Source organism: Prionailurus viverrinus, chromosome B2, assembly GCF_022837055.1.
Source record: "Prionailurus viverrinus isolate Anna chromosome B2, UM_Priviv_1.0, whole genome shotgun sequence".
Taxonomy (NCBI): Eukaryota; Metazoa; Chordata; class Mammalia; order Carnivora; family Felidae; genus Prionailurus; species Prionailurus viverrinus.
This window is the reverse complement of record NC_062565.1, coordinates 150,814,410-150,827,219: the sequence shown is the minus strand read 5'-3', so window position 1 is coordinate 150,827,219 and position 12,810 is coordinate 150,814,410. Positions and strand designations below refer to the sequence as shown.

Below are 12,810 nucleotides of genomic sequence, written 5' to 3'. Positions count from 1 at the left end.
ATGAACTACTGCCCAAAATCAATGAACACGGTTTTTCTCAAAACCGGACTTCTCGAGATAAATACGGTGGGTCTTACAAGCAAGGGAACTGTCACGTGGTCTGGAGCTGGAGCTGTGCAACTACAGGATGCCCGTTCCCGTGATTTCTTTTCCCTTTCTGGTCAATTAAAATGCAGGTTATTTCAGTGAATGCAGGTTATTTCAGTGAAGCTTCCAGGCCCTCTGCTATAACCCAAGACTCAGAGGTTTGTATCCCACAGGCTGAACCACTACATCAGAGAACCTGGGGGACACTGGACCTGGGGATACAAGGGGGCAAGGTCCTGCGCTCCTGTGTACCCCACTGTTTCCCCGAACACAAGAGAAGCACAGCTCCAAACAAACTTCCAAGCAGCATTCCACCTCGTCTGCCCTCACTGCCCTCAGCACCACTGACAATTCTTCCCTCTTCTCGCTTCCACACTGGCACATCAAGTCATTCCACCCTCAAAATGCATCTAGAATCCACCCACAATTTTGTTAAAAGTCAGATCAGGTGACTCCTCAGCTTTACTCCTGGCGATGGCTTTTCTATGGGCTCCAAGCCCATCACAAGTAAGCTTTTCTGTCCTCCCGACCTGCTCACTTAATTCTTCACTAATTAACTATGACCTAGTAATTATAACAATTACGGGATATTAGAATGTGGTTAACTGTATAACCTGGATGAAAATTAAAACAGAAAACAAGACAATAAGGCCTATTTATAGCCCCGAAGCTTTACTGTACTTGCTCAGGCCCCGTCCGAACACTAGGCAGTAGTTAATTTCCCATTTCCCACTGCCCCAGGGGAAAATACAGAGAAAGCGAGCATGTGTTAAAAAAAATTAAGAAAAATTAAAAAAATAAAAAAATAGAAGAATGCCATGGAACCACAGACCCTGGGTTGAAGTAAGGCCATGATTATGGAAGGGAGACTGAAAACAGCTTTATGAGTTAGCAAGATGGGAGCTCTATCAGTCCTGCTTTGGTCTCTCCAAATGATAAACTGCTTCTCTGTCCAGCCTGGTCAAGCAGCAGAGAATGTTGAGCGGTATCCTCTTTAAATGCTCTTCTCGTCTCTGGTGTTACTCTGGCAATCCCCGACACCTTTGTAAAGTAACCACGTGCGTGCAAGATGGTCCTCAGCTGTGAGTCTGTGTAAGTACCGGTTAGTATTTGTAACAGCCCACCCTCGCCAAGTGCCCGGTGGTGCTAAGCACCTGCCGTTACTCGGCGGCCCCAGTCCTCCTCAGCTCCCGGCCTCTGTCCACTCAAGCCACAATTTTCCACTTCTGGGTCTACTCTCCCCGTCCACCACCTCCTCAGACATCAGAAAACAACAATTACTGACTGTATTTAGCTGTACAGATGTTAAGTCGTTATTACGGGAGTCCCGTGTTTACCCCAGGGTTCTGGCGCTCCAGTCGCCACCACTCTGAGATCGTCTTTACCCTACAGCCACAGTCTCCAACAGGAGCCGGCAAAACCATCCAGCTCTTCCAAGGGCTCCTGCTCTATAATTTTTTTTTTCAACGTTTATTTATTTTTGGGACAGAGAGAGACAGAGCATGAACGGGGCAGGGGCAGAGAGAGAGGGAGACACAGAATCGGAAACAGGCTCCGGGCTCTGGGCCATCAGCCCAGAGCCCGACGCGGGGCTCGAACTCACGGACCGCAAGATCGTGACCTGGCTGAAGTCGGACGCTTAACCGACTGCGCCACCCAGGCGCCCCGGCTCCTGCTCTATAGACGAAGCAAGACCACCAGGCAAATTCACCTCCCACCCAATCACTTTGCTAACAGGATAGTTTCCATCATTTGTGACAAGACTAAAACCGACAGATGTACCTACGGATCCCAAAGACAGGAAGCACCCCTTTCCCAACTACCAGAAATGAAAGATTTGGGAAGGAACACCCAACTGGGCAAGAGCACAAAGGGAACAAGGATGTACTGACGAGCACGGGGAGGAGGAGGTCCCTCACCCTCAAGAAAATCCCTTATAGAGAGATCACTACTGTTTATAGGGAAAAAAGTGGAAATACACGTCTCCATTATTAACGTGGTTCAGCTACTGATCGCACATAAAACGTTGAAGTAAATGGAAAAAAAGTAAACTCAAGGGCAGAAATGCAGCAAGTAACAGCACTTCCACCTGCAAAGAACTAGTATTTCCGTTGATGTTTTTAAAGAAACAAGTTTCCAGGTTCTACCAAGCCTAAATAAAGTGGCCTACTAAAACTACCTTTACATTCACTAGGTAAGCGCTAATCGAGATGAACTCTGAGGGGCGGCTAGTGGCTCAGTTAAGCATCTAGCTCTTGATTTCTAAGTCATAATCTCCCAGTTCACGAGATGGTGAGACAGGAGCCCTGCGTCCACACCCCTCACGGAGCCTGATTCTGGCTCTCCCTCTAGCCCTCCCCTTCGCACAGTGCTTCCCTTCTGTGACTAAGTCCACAGAATTTTCAGACCCCAGAAAACTGATAAAACCAAGTTCTTGAACCTAAGACTTCTGCATATAACGACCAAATTAACAACTAACAGTAACGTCTATTAAGGGCAACCATATGCCCAACACTAAGAGCTCAGCATTTAATACCTCCAAACATGAATGAGATACCTTATCAAGGGGTTAAAAAAGAAGGTTCCCCAGACAGGGAGGGTGTGTAAACTGTAACCACACAGCTCCCTGAGGGCAGAGCTACCCAGGAGCTGCCCGCAAAAACCTGAGCTTTAAACCCCAGCTCTGCAGCCCGGCCAGTTTCAACACTCACCCCACCACGGGAAGGAGAAACACGGACCTTCTCCTTTATGACCCGCGCAGGAGGAGGCGTTCCGGGAGAAACGGAGAACAGAGGACACGAGCCACGCCGCGCAGGCGCCTGCCCCACCTCGTCTATGAGCCCACGCGCCCGCCCGGCGCACAGGGCGACGGGCACCTGGGGGTTCGGCTCAGGGCACAAAACAGCTGGCATCTCAGCCGAAGAGCTGTATCTGAGTGACTTATCTGACACGTGTGAGCTCAAATTTCCTTGATTATAATCTGAAAGGAAGAAGCTTGTTTTGAGGAGTAAACTCCATAAAGAACCGGCCGTCAGAGGTGCCACTTGAATGGTAGCTTTCCTGAGGGACCTCATGCATGGTTCTAGGCCCCCCCTCAGTCTCTAACATGATGCTTCACATGTGAAATCAAAAACAGATTTGAGCCAAAAGTTCCAGTAACAGCATCCGATTCTTCCAGCTTTGGTTTGTCTGTTCTCCACTGGTAAGGGCTCTGGAACAAAACTTCAAACCCGTGAGAAATAACTATCAAGTCTCGATCACTGGACTAACGTTCTGATAATGTTGCAGACTAATACAGTTACAATTTTACAAAGACCAATGTTTCCTTAAAAAAAATCTTTATAGGGGCGCCTGGGTGGCGCAGTCGGTTAAGCGTCCGACTTCAGCCAGGTCACGATCTCGCGGTCCGTGAGTTCGAGCCCCGCGTCGGGCTCTGGGCTGATGGCTCGGAGCCTGGAGCCTGTTTCTGATTCTGTGTCTCCCTCTCTCTCTGCCCCTCCCCGTTCATGCTCTGTCTCTCTCTGTCCCAAAAATAAATAAAAAACGTTGAAAAAAAAATTTAAAAAAAAAAAAAATCTTTATGCAAATTACCCGAGACAACAATATTTAAAACGAAAACACACTACTGTGGGTCCTCCACTCTCTACAGAAGCGCCTACTTGCGAGCAGCATGTTTTCAAGGAAGAAACCCCTGTTTGGAGCAGGCAGGACGGCAGGTCCTGTGACTTTAACCTGCACGGTCCCTGCGCTGTGTGCACTCTCGCTACAACAATCTGCGTGAAAGGCAGAAGATACGTCAGCTGTTTCCTTTCTTTATTCTTCCCGACAGGAAAGCAAGGTTCTTTCCTAAAGGTGTATATTTACCTTTGCATAAACCTCTGCCTGAGAGATAGCATCCACAAGGATTATTGCCGTGGAAATGAAACACTACTTCGGGTGGATTTAACGACAACTCTGAAACAAAATTTTAGTATTTGTCGGAAACAATAGACCAAAAAAACCAATACAACAAAAACCCCCCACAAAACCAGAGACAGCTAGTTTAAGTTACTAGAGAGCCAATGCAAAGAACACAGGATTAAAGGTGGAGATTTGCTTTTAAATATTTTACCAGTATCTCAATCAATGAAATTGATAATCAACTGGCCTTCTTCTCCAAACCAGTAAAAACTCACCAGGGCAGCCCCAAATCTCCTCTTGCTCAAGCTACCCAGAACCATTTGTTCCAAACAGGCTGAGCACACGGATTCACTTTTCTGCTCACCGTGTCCAGCATTTACGTGAGGTCCGTCTCCTCGCCTGCAGCCAAGCCACGCTAACCCTAACAGGTAACCATCCAACCCCGTGGTAAAAAGGGCAGCAGACAGAACGCGCTGCTTTCTTTCCAATGCTGGCGCCTCCGACTACATGCAAAGCATTAAAAAAAAAAAAAACACAGCCACGCCTCAGAGCACACTCATGTTACCAGTACAGGCAACAGTCACCTGGACGACAGCCATTCGACTCAAAGAAACAGCTGTAAAATGTCCTCACCAGGCCCACACTTACTCCTTCCCACGGTGTTCATTCCGAAGGGGTCTTTCCCCCGCCCTTCCCGCCGACAGCACTAATCAGGGGCGCCCGGCTGGCTCAGTCCGTAGAGCATGCAACCCTCGGAGTTGTGAGTTCGAGCCCCGTGTTGGGGGTGGAGCCTACTTAAAAAAAAATCTAATAGCACTAATTATAGCACCTTGTAAGTGGCTGACCGCCCAAACCTCAAGAGGTTTCTGTAAAAATGAAGTAAACGGGTTTGTTTTATATTGAACCACCTTTCAGATAACTACAGAGTGCAAATTAAGAGTTTCCTCTCTTCACTCAGGCTGAATTCAGATCGCATCTCTACCAGGAGGCGGCTCAACGTTCCCAAGTCTGTTTCCTCTTCTGTGGGAAGGGACTTCCACAGGGCACTGTCACTTTGCGGGCGGGAACGCGAACTGGCAGTCACGCGAGAGCAACCGCTCTCGGAGCCAGCAGTCCTCATCCAGGAAAGCCGAGCCTCCTCTTCCCCTGCATCTACGCGTTTGGTTCTTGTAAGGATTCCATCCAATATCCTTTTGTCTGAAAATGAAGGTGTGGTCTCCAACAATCACACTGTACACCTGTTCACTGGGCGCCTACTACTTCGCACGCCTTGATGCTAGTTCGCCAAAGTTAACAAAGACCAAGTTCAGGGGCGCCTGGGTGGCTCAAGTCATGATCTTGCAGTTCGAGAGTTTGAGGCCCACGTCGGGCTCTGTGCTATCAGCAGAGCTTGCTTCGGATCCTATGCCACCCCCCCCCCCCCCGTCCCTTCCCCTCTCACTCACTCTCTCAAAATAAATAAACTTAAAAAAACAAAGACCAAGTGTATTGAAATGGGGGAAAAGTCATCTTCTAGATGAAAAGCAAGTTTTCTGGACTAAAACACCTGTACCGCCCCACCCCCGACACACACACATCTCCCCTTTTATAAACTCTTAAAACTCCATCCAGTGCACAAACACCTTTAAACATTAAAAATAAAACAATTCCCTGCCAGGACACACAGCCTGCTGTGAAACCAGTACGCCAACATCTTTCTTAAATGCCTCAGTTATACCTGCCAACAGCGTCTACTTAGCAAATACCTGCTGGAAGTGGCTAAACGTTGGTGAGCCCTAACTGGCAACTTTCATGGCAAGTTACACTTGGGTTCTGCTGCTAGCAATCTCTACCCAGCTCCTAAGGCAGCGCTGGGGGGAGGGGGATCAAAAGGTGAAAGTTTCCCCTATGGTCCTCTTAAAATTTGTAAATCTCTATCTGAATAGCTACCACACATACATATATTGGGGATCTGAAAGAAGACCAATTAAAGAATATATTAACCCATATGACAAAAGAGCACTTACCATATTCATTGGCAAAGATTATGTCTATTTCTACTGTAATCTTTAAATACATCTGACAAATAACAGATATATAAAACAACCCCAAAAGCCACCTATCTAATAATGCAGAGGCTATGACTAATTTTGCCAAAGATCCTTTGGAGGTCTAGTAAAGGCCCTCAATTTGCTCTCAGAGTAAAAACTGTAAATGCATCCAAAAGATTACAAAGGAAACAACTGCATTAAAACTCAGTTACTAAAATAATTTTTAAAAACTATCATATAGTAAAAATTAGTGCTTATTTATTAACATATTAAATAAGTTCCAGAATTGATTCATATAACTCTAATTTTGAAGTAGATTATGAGTAGAAAACTCCTAAATGAAGAAAACGCTGAATTTCAGTTAGAGCTTAATAAAAACTTATTTACTGAAAGTGAAGATGCAATTATCTTCTCATCCAAGTTCCAAGACCCCATGATACCTATTCACAGATCTCACGTTCCGAGAACACCCCTGTAACGACCCCAGTGGTGGTGAACTCCCTAGTCACGCAGTATGTTCTCTCTCTCCGCGGCTCAATAGCAGGAAAGTGCTGTCTTGCACAAAAGCGCGATTCATCACACACCGCTTTACCAGTCGGGCTTAGTTTCGTTCTCTGGTATCATTTAGGCCTATACTCAAACCATGGCTTATGACTGATCATTTTTTCCCATTGGTTAACGGCACGGCACACAGTCGAACCGATTTCTACGGGGTACGCTGCGCTCCAGGTCAGGAAATGGGGCACGCGCTGGCTCATGAAATTTTAACTCCAGCTCCTCTTGTGTGTGCCCTGGGCTACGAGGTAAAACGCAGGTCTTTCCTTACTACGGGCCGCAGTCAAACCGGGTTAGTCTGAAAAAGGATTTCCTGACCTCAGCTCTATGACATCTTGGACTAGATAACTGCTGCGGGAACTGCACGGAGTGCATGGATGATGCCTGAGACGTCCCGGGGTCCCTGCCCGCACACGCCCATGCCAGCAGCACCCACGCAGCTGTGAAAACCAAAATGTCTCCGGACACCTGCATACATCCTCAGGGAACAAAGCCGTCCCTGCGGAGAACTATGCACTTAGAGCGAGCATTCTAGCTCCTCCGATTCTTCCCTTTCTGTGGCAAAATTCCCCATCTACTTACCATTTTGTTCACTTCGCTCTTGAACACACTGGCGTTCTATCCACCCGGCCTGACGATATTTTCAGAACCGATCACAGAACTCCACACGTGTAGTTCTGGTCAACTGGAAGCGCACTGCTATCTCTAACACTATGCCTGTAATTAATGCACCCTAAGGTTGCCTTAGTTCTTTGGCCTCCACCTAATATTGTTGATTCACACGAGGTTCCAGTAAAATTTAAAGTCTTGAGTCATCTGCATGTCAGTTACCACCTGATAACATTTCCCCAGCTTGGTGCTAATCTGTCAAACACCCTTTGAGTACAAGTGCTTCCTCATTCATCTAATTGCACCTAGACCCAGCCCGCAAACACAAGAACATGATGGAAGACGTTGCTGACTTCTCTGATGAAGTCCAGATACATCGCGGCTAATGCAGTTCCTTGACCTACACACCTGGGAACCCCACTCGCTCTCTCACACATGTGCCCACACACAAAATGCCATCACCCCATCTACTGAGCCGTGCTGGGGCCTATGAGCGGATTCCACGGCCTCCTGACCCTCCTGCGAGGTTTCCCTCGCAGTCTGGCCACAGTCACGCTTTGAGAAGAACAACGCCAAGAACATCCCTAGGAGCGGCTGTTAAGTTCAACCTTTCTACAGTGTCCACACATCCAGGTTACATGTGGCCTTTTTCAATTTTTACTGTGTAATAAACAAACATCTTTATGGAGATCCGTATTTTAAAAATTATATATTAAAAATATATCATATAGCAACTGAAAAAACAGTAACAAATTTGACTACATAAACTTCCATTTGGAGATCAAAAAAAGCACACGACAGGTAAAGTCTAAAGACAAGTGACACACGGGGGGAGAAACCTCTCCGGCGAACAGGGCAGAAAAACAGCTTTCTAACACATAAAGAGTTCCCGGGGCTGGGGTGCCCTCCTCACTCTGCCAACAAGCAAGACCTGCCCGGGGTGCTGTTCTCCAGCGGGGACCCCGGGCCCCGCGGGCGCGTCCAGGCTGCAGCGCCCACTGGGGAGAAGATCCCACCTGGCACGGACCGGCTTCCAGGTGACATTCCCAGAAGCAGCTTCACAGCCGCCGAATGAACCACTCCAGAGGCCCCCCCACCTCACAGTCAGCCCCCTGCCCCAGCCGCCCTCGAGCACCATCCACGGAGCAACAGAGTCAGCCGGCCCAATGCCGCCGCTCCGTCCTTACGCGGCCGCTGCTGCTCCTGTGGCTGCCACTCTGGCGGTCACACTGGCCCCTGGCCGGGCCCTCCTGCAGCTGCCACACCAAGAGGTGGGGTCTGGCGGGGGGGGGGGGGGAGGGGGGGGGAGCGCCTCTGCTACCGAGGCTGAGGGCCTCATCCTGTGAGAATAAACCGTTCCTTGCTCCCCCCAAAATAAAACATAATGGAGTTCCTGAAATTTGAGAAGACCACCACCAAGAACTCATTGAGGAATGTGCCAAAAGAAAGAAAAAGAGAAAAAGACACCAGACAGCTCAGAAAAGAGGTAAATATGACTCAAATATAAAAAAGGAAGAACTACCTCGCCAATGATAAAATGACTTCAAAATAAGACAATAATAAGATGCCATTTTTCAACAACCTAACTGGTAAAAATCTGAAAGTCTGACAACATACTCTATTTTGGGTGCTGGCAAGAAAAGGAGCAGAATTTGGCGGTATTTGGTAAAATCACATCGACATGTACCTTCTGCCAGAGCAGTCCCACTTCTGTGAATCTATCCACAGAGAAGCTGGCAAAAACGTGAACTGCTTCATGCAAAGTATTCACTGTAGCACAAGTCAGGGAACGCTCCAGCAAAGGGCACAGGCTGAATCAACCCTGGTGCTTGCACATTCTGCAATAAAGGAGGGAGGGAGCTCTTCACAGGGCCACGACAGGCGCGGTCAGGTGGAGACTGCACCTGACCACACCTACAGAAGGAGACCTTCCTTGAGCGGATAACCCAGAATGTCAGAAAGATGGAAGCAAAGCTTTTCTAGATGCAACTGATGCCACAGTTTCAACTTTGGAACCATGTGATAATTTTAAATCATAAAAATTAAATTTTAACGCAAAGTAATCACTAAAAATTTAAACCAAACTGAAATTAATTGTCTAACAATATATCAGGTTGGTTACATCACCACACATAAAAATACCATTTTCAAGTGACGTTTTGACTTTATATTCCTAGCAGAGTCTAAGGACAAATATCTTACAAAGAAATATTAATTTTATTATTAGCAGTAATATTGGCATTATGTATAATATAGTTAACTATATGACAATAAAGCAAACAAGTAATTATGTCAATACAGTTATAAAACAAGATTTTCAACGTAAGAGAAAGAAGATTAAAATTTGTTTTTAAATCACAGGCGCCTTGATTTCGGCTCTGGTCATAATCTCACAGTACGTGAGATCGAGCCCCGCGTTAGTGCAGAGCCTGCTTGGGATTCTCTCTTTCCCTCCAAATAAATAAATAAACACTTGAAAATAATTTTTTAAAGCGAAGAAATTAAGTAAAAACCCTATCAGGCCAAATATGAATTGGAAATGTGAGAAAAAATTCATAGATATTTTTTCCCACAAAGAATAAATATCTCCTAGCTCTTTCCACTACAAAGGCCATGAAGCAAAAGACAAGTGGTAAAAAAAGAAGCATTTCTAGCACTTAGACTGTGATCTCTAAATATTACTCTCCACTAAAAGGGGACAGGGCTCCTTGGAGGAATGGCTGAACCTACATACCAGTCCGAAACTGACAAGAACAGTTTGGGACATCTGGTTTTGCCAGAAAAAGGAAGTTCTCAAAAATGAACTGGCTCATTCAAAAAAACCCTCAAGCCAACCGAAAGGTACACCTGCCAAGTCTGGGGAAAACTGAGCACCAGCAAGAATAATGACGTCGACGGACTGGAACACAACACACAAGTCCTCACACGTGCACCCCGGTGTTTGAGGAGCACCAGACAAGAGCCAAAGGATGGAAAGAGCCCACATGTCCAGTGACAGATGAACGCGTAAAGATGTGGTGTGTATACGACGGAGCATCAGCCACGAGACAGAACGAAATCTTGCCATCTGCAACAACGTGGATGCAGCCACAGTGTATGATGCTAAGTGAAATAGGTCAGAGAAAGACAGATATCATATGATTCCACTTACATGCTGAATTGAAGAAACAAAACAGATGAACAAAGGAAAAAAGAGAGAGAGAAAAAAAAAAACCAACAAACTCTTAACTATAGGGAACACAGTGCCGGAAACACAGAGGAAAGGTGGGTGGAGGGATGGGTAAAGTAAGTGATGCGGACTAAAGAGTATACTTATCAAGGCGCGTCACGGCGCCTGGGTGGCTCAGTCAGTGGAGCACACGACTGTGGGTCTCAAGGTTGTGAGTTTACGCCCCAAATTGGTGTCGAGATTACATTAAAAAAAAAAAAGATAAAATCTTTAAAAAATATATATATACTTAAGATAAACATTGAGGGGCATCTGAGTGGCTCAGTTGGTTAAGCGTCTGACTTCAGCTAAGGTCACGATCTCGTGGTCTGTGAGTTTGAGCCCCGCATCGGTCTCTGGGCTGACAGCTCGGAGCCTGGAGCCTGCTTCAGACTCTCTCTCTCTCTCTCTCTCTCTCTCTCTCTCTCTCTCTGTTCCTCCCCCACTCATGCTCTGTGCCTCTCGAAAAAAAAAATTAAAAAACATAAGCATTGAGTGATGTATAGAACTGCTGAATCACTATATTGTGCACCTGAAACTAATAGAACACTGTATGTTAACTATACTGGAATTAACATAAAAAGCTTATTAAAAAAAATGAAAAAAATCCTCACATTCATAATGGAAGTAAAGAAAAACAAGAAAGCCAAAAACAAAATCAAAATCACTCTCACCACCGCAAGTAACGAGGGAACCAACTTCTTAGCCTGACAATAAGCAACTAAAGTAAAAGAACTCACCAACTGTCCTGCTTTCCTTAACTCAGATACAGAAAATTTGTTCCTCTTTGTTAAAGAAAAATTTCAGCCAATCGATGTGACAGAAATGATGGAATCAGAAAGCCAGTATTCTGTAACCACCGCTTGATTAAACCAAGACCTACAATGATGAAACCGGCATGTGCAGGCTGGTAGGAAATTCAGGCTTCCCAGCTTCACCTCCTGCTGGGCACCCAGTGTGATGCCAGATCCACAAAGGCACCAGTTGCCAAGCATTCTTATCCAATAGCGGGACCTGAAGCCCATCGGGGCTTTCACGCTATGGAAAGAAATCGAATACCAGTGCCATCCCTGGAAACGAAAAGGCAAGCCCAGAATGGAGATATTCCAAAGGGAAATTAGCCAGTTTTTCTCCAGCAGGTCTGTGACACAAGAGGCAGGTTGGAGAGGGGTGAGGATGCTCTGGATTAAAAGAGACATAAGGCAACTAGACAACGTGTGGACCTTGTGTGGATGCTGATTTGGATAAATTAACTGTAAAAACACATTTTTCAGAGAGACAGGAAATGTGAATATGGGCTAGATATTAGAAAACAGGAAGGAATTATGGTTCACTTCGCAGACAGGATCACTGCATCATGGCTAGGTTTTCTGAGGTGCACACTGAGGCAGAGGAAAAATAACATGCCACCTTTCTGGGTTTTCTCTAAAATAGTTCAAGCTAAAACAACAACAAAAACTAATGAATTGAGAACAACAAATGTTGAAAATTCTTAAGTCTGGGGGAGGAATATAAATGAGTCTCATCTATTAGACTTTCTTACTAAAAATGTTTAATATAAAAATAAATTACAATTACATATTATTAACTATAAAATAAACCTATTTTCATAAAAATACAGATGCTCTAGAAAAAACTCAAGGAAGCTGATTCCATAAATAGATAATGAATGAACATCAGAGGCCAAGCATCTGTTGCTTACACGGAGCAAGCGGCACGTGTGCGGAGGAAAGAGACAAAGTGAGGCAGGGCCTTGGAGATGGCCAGATATTAGTTAAAGCTCCAGTATTTTCACTTAAAGCTCATGTGGCTCTGTGCAAGATGCCGGAGATCTCTCGCTTCCTGTCTGCAAAACGGAGAGGCTCCTCTCCTCCACAGGGTTTTGTGGTTACTGCACATCAATGGTATATAAAAGCACCTGCCGTAAGTAAGGACTGGGCAATACGGGTCACTCCCCATGTACACATTCTCAAGTGCTCCTATCAAATGAGAATTAGTTTGCAAGGTACACAGTCCCATCTCTAGCAGAAAATAAAAACAGATAAACAAACAAAAAAAGCAAAAAACTGAGCACATATTTCCAAAAAGTATTGGAAAAATGCAAAATATCAAGCTTTATACAAAAAAAAAAAATCACACTTTACAACATTTATAGTTGTTTTGGAAATTCAATATCCAAAAGTTCAAATCATTTCCAGCCATCTGACTGCAACCGAATCAACATACGTGAAATTTTGTAACGTCTTCTTATTCAAAGAAAATAACCATGTTCTTGAACTCTGCCTGGATATTATCCTATCAAAAAAGAAAATCCAACAATATAAAATAAGAAAACTTGTTTTAATATCCTGCTTCCTAAATCTGCATGGAGATCCTTTTTTTTAAGTAGGTGAAATGTGAAAAAGGAATTTCTGAGTTTGA

The 12,810-nt window shown here is 45.3% G+C and overlaps 1 protein-coding gene across 14 annotated transcripts in view; it reads right to left on the bottom strand.

Annotated features, from left to right (window-relative positions):
* AFDN (afadin, adherens junction formation factor) overlaps positions 1-12,810 on the bottom strand; it is a 142,751-nt gene that overhangs the window by 106,637 nt on the left and 23,304 nt on the right. The gene's annotated exons all lie outside the window — the stretch shown is intronic.